Source organism: Hippocampus comes, unplaced genomic scaffold, assembly GCF_001891065.2.
Source record: "Hippocampus comes isolate QL1 unplaced genomic scaffold, H_comes_QL1_v1.1 scaffold295, whole genome shotgun sequence".
Classification (NCBI taxonomy): Eukaryota; Metazoa; Chordata; class Actinopteri; order Syngnathiformes; family Syngnathidae; genus Hippocampus; species Hippocampus comes.
The window spans coordinates 954,362-958,991 of NW_017804848.1; the positions used below are offsets into that span (position 1 = coordinate 954,362).

Below are 4,630 nucleotides of genomic sequence, written 5' to 3' on the forward strand. Positions count from 1 at the left end.
CACGGACAGGCGCGGGGGGTCGTCTGAAGAAGCGTTTAAAGCGCCGGCAGTGCGTTTGATGTTGGCGGCGTCCCGCCCGGCGCCTCGAGAACAGCATGAGAGCGAGCGTGTCGGCTGCCAGATCGAGTCAATCAAACGCTCCTCATGTCTGCGCCAAAGGTTAGAAGGCGAAGAAGAAGAAGGGGGGGAGGAGAAGAAAAAAAAAAAGAAGCTTCACCTGTCCCTGCCGGCTTGCTCGCCAAACTGTAATGCGGGGGAAGATGGAGTACGCTACTTCGGTCGCGCTTTTTGGGGTTTTTTTTTTCATCCGACTTAATGCCAGAAGAAGAAGAAGGAGGCTTTGTGGTACTTTGGATTCGTTTGGTTTTTAGGACTTTGTTTACAATTTCGTTTTCTGTCTTTTTATCAAGTACAACCGGCTCCTCCCCCCTGCCTGCTTTTTGGGGTCCACCCCCACCACGCAACGTGACATCACTGAAGCTCAACGGCTGTTGCGTTGGATTTTTGCCGCCACCCGGACGCCTCTTGTCCGATCGGGCGACGGCAACATCCCGAAAAACCAAACGCCACTCGCGCTCAATCGCCTGAAGTTTAGTTTAGTTTGTTTTTTTTTTGGGGGGGGGGGGGGTCGTCCTGTCACCAAGTTCCAAACCAAAGCTGCAGCTCAGTCTATTGAAAGCACATATTGACTCTCCATTATCCTGAAAATGGAAACGCCCTGGCCAACCGTGTCACAATGACCTCAGCGCGCACACGCACGCACGCGCAGGAGCCAAACACGCGATCGCGCGTCGCACTTTTTTTAATCAAGCGGCGTCCAATTAGCGGCGAGCGATATAAAAGCTTTGTGCGCCCGCAACAGGCCCAGATGACCGTCACACTGCAGACCCATAATTCACTTGACTTCACTCCGCGTGCACGAGCGCGCGCGTGTGTGTGTGTGCGCGTGTGTGTGTGTGTGTGCGTGTGTGTGTGTGTGTGTGCGAGCGCGCACGAGTGTGTCAATGTATATCGGGCCTATTTAGCCGCGCACATTGAGGCAGAGTGCCCTGAGTCTCCATTACAAGGACACATTGCTTCAGCGGTGGCGGGGGGGGTGTCAAAGAGAGTGTGGGTGGGGGAGGGGGCGAGCCAGCGTGCCACAGAAGGGAGGATTTCGCAATCCCCTCGGCTTTCATTGTTCTTTCCTTCCCGGGTGCAAAAACAACAACGATTGCCATCGCGAAGGCAGGAAGGAAACGACGACAAAGAAAAGGATGGAGGAGGGAAGCGTCGAGGCAAGGAAGGATAGCACAAAGAGGAAAAAAAGTGGGAAGGGAAGCAAAAATCAAGCATAGAAGGAAATGCGGAAGTCAATGAATGAAGGACTGAAGGTGCGAGACGTGCAGGAAGGAAGGAAGAGGAGGAGGCGTCCGTCACGTCGCGCTTAGCGCGTGCCATTCAAAGTCAGTCGTACGCAAGCGGCCGACGGCGGAGGGCCGGACCGGGGCCGCGTTCGACGGGGATCCAAGCTCAACTGGCGAGTGCGGCCGCCGTGCCGCCACCGTCCCGTCGCTCCCACCGAGACGCGCGCTCAATGAAAAAGGCATTCGGTCGCCGCGGAGACGCGGGCTGCGTGCGTCTCCGCGGCGACCGAACGCGTGGGAAAAGTCAACGTCCGGCAGCCTCTGCGGCGGCGTCCGACCGCCAACACTCGCCCGTCGCCTGTTGCTACGGCGCACGGCCACAACAAATATTGTCGATTTCCAACGTGAAACTTGATTTTGGACCAACCGCGACAGACGCAACACCCGCTGAGGCGGAAAGGAAGGAAGGAAGGAAGGAAGACGGGAAAGGAAATAAAGAACGTCGGATGGAAGGAAGGAAAACAAATGAAGGAAAGATGAATGTTTCCCAAAACTGAATAGCCCCTCCGCGACGTCATTTTTTTTCTCCGTGAGTTTTGACAGTAAACATGCCAAGATGACATCATCAAAAAGCGACGTGAGCGTACACGGACAGTGAAAACGGAATGGAAGACACGTCCTGCTTTTGCCGCTAATTCCTTGTTGAGGTGAAGTGTAAATAATGGCCGACCGCTGCGGCGGCGGCGGTGGCAGCGTAGATAAAAAAAAAAAAAGAAAAAAAAACAGCCACACTTGAAAGAAAAAGAAAAAAGAAAAGCGCAAGCGTGTGTCAATACAATATATATGCTAATCACGCCTTCAGCGCGCGACGTGCGCATTTCATTACAAGTAAAACACTCAAACGGGCACAAAGAAAAACTCTGGAGCCGCCACCGTCAAGGTCGTTTGCGGCGCAGCCACTGAACGTCGCGAGCGCCGCGCCGCCGCCGCCAATAACCCGCCATCCCATGTGAGTTGCCAGAGGTAGAAAGTCAGCCCGCGAGACGCGGGAGGCGTGCTATCGCCGCGCGGGTCCCCGGTCCGTGTCACAGCGCATCCGCTCCAATCGTCCGCTAAGCTAATTAGCCCGACAATACCTTTTTGCTCCCGAAACACAACGACAGCTTCCGCTTTGGGTTCCAAATCGGCGAGCGCTCAACTCATGCTAATACTAATGCTACTTCCTGAACTAAGCACAATGGCCGTGTACGAAGGGTGTGTGTGTGTGTGTGTGTGTGTGTGTGTGTGTGTGTGTGTGTGTGTGTGTGAGAGTGGTGGAATTGTCCACGGATGCAAAAACACAATTTTTATCCAAAAAGACGTTCCAAACAAACACAGTTTGTTGATGTCCAACGTTCACAATCCCACCAGACACTAATGAGCAAATGCACACAAACAGACACACACACACACACACACACAGCCTTCCTGGCATCTCCACGCGCACACACAGGAAGCATGGCCAATTGGCATGAATATTTATGACGCGCTTTGCAAAGAGAGAAACATTGATAAGCTGCAGTTTGGGAAATTAATGCTGACTTGATTTTTTTTCCCAAAGTGCATTCAAGCAAAAATAAAAAATAAATTAAAAAAAAAGATGAAATGAAGGAGTCAAAGTAGCTTTACTCAAATTGTGACAGCTCAAATTAAAAAAACAAAAAAAAAAAAAACAATATATCTCTCTCTCACCAGGGTCGTTTCAAGCGCAAATGTCAATGTCAGACGTCGTTATGTGTGCATGTTTGTTTTTTTTTCCAGATTTCAGATTCTACCGCGATTCCCGTCCGCAACACGTCAAGCTGGCGCGTCGCGCGCGACCCACTCGGCCGTCGCGTCATCAAATTTGCGAGCGTCCCCGCCCACGCTGAATTTCACGGCGACTCTTTGGCGCTGGCAATTTGGGGCCGGCGTTTCCCATTCGGGCGGGCAAAAGCATCAACGCTCGCGGGAAGCCGTTTGGTGACTCGCAAACGACTTTTCCGGGGGGAGGCGGTTGTGCATCCAGCTCCCCGTTGCGTTATTGCGTCGCCGCGCGGTCGGTCAACAAGTGTCTTTGGTGATTTTCATTCGCGATAGCGCCTGCCACAAATCAAAAAGTGTCGCCGCTGGCTCGGGGCTCCTTTAATTTCCTGTTGGGCGAGTGTGAAGGATTGTGAGCGCGCCGGCGTTAAGGAGGGACAGGAAGCGGGGAGGACAAAGGCGGCGGCGGCGGCGAGGAGGAGAAGGAGGAGGAGGCGTGAACGCGTGGCGCGCTGCAAATTAGCCAGACGGCCATCAGCTGACACCAAAGGGCGCGCTCCGCTCGCTCCTTCTTTGGCACGGCCCGACGGCAGCGACGACGACAACAAAACAGTGACCGTGATGCGGCGGGTTGCCACGGCAACCATCGCCGACATCACAAGGTGTGACGCATCGCCCAATTAGTCCCCCCCCCCCCGCCCACCCAGAAGCTCATCGTGACAGCAATAAAGTCGTCTTTTGAGGCGAAGACGCCCTTTGCGGGAAACGACGGCGAGGAGCGTCCTCTGACCGCAACAAAAAAAGCTCGTTTGGCAAAGGACGACTTTCTTCCCTCCTCACGGCAATATCGGATTCCAACTTCACCTTGGAAACATGACGCATCGGTCCGTTGATGAGAAAGACAAAAACACCCAATCTGGATGGATTTCTGCATCTCACAAGGATGAAATCCCATTTGGGGTCCAGACGAAACATTTCAAGGTCAAACTCCAATATTGACCAACGGAATGCAAAGCACCACAGGTGAGGCTGGCAAAATCCCAAGCGCGCTCGAAAGTCTGATCAGCTTCTGAATCGAACACGTGACGGCATCGAGCGGAGAAATGACAACCGGCGGATTTTGTCCAAGCTCGGCGCAGCCAGCAAAAGTCTGCAGAAGCGCACCAAATCCTGGGCTGAACTCCGGAGCCCGGCGTGGCCGAACGCCATCGTCCGACGTGACGCCGACGGCACGCTCGCAAGCGCGAGGCGCCACCTGACGGTGAAGGTGGAGATGACCGACGCCCGCCTTCCGCCACTGAAGCAAATCAAGGACCCGAGGAACGTCCGCAGCGCCGCCGACAGTGCCCGACGTTGGCGCCCCCTCCTGGCTCGGAGCCGCCTCCCCCTTCATCCGTTTCATAGTTTTGCTTCTCAAACTGCCGACGCGAATGCTGGCACGCCAAAGGGATTTTCCATTTTCCCACCATTTGCTTCTGGCCAACTAAGAACGACCCCCCCCC

The 4,630-nt window shown here is 54.3% G+C and overlaps 1 protein-coding gene across 1 annotated transcript in view; it reads right to left on the reverse strand.

Annotated features, from left to right (window-relative positions):
• The window catches only part of npas3 (neuronal PAS domain protein 3), a 62,127-nt gene that overhangs the window by 36,161 nt on the left and 21,336 nt on the right, over positions 1–4,630 (reverse strand).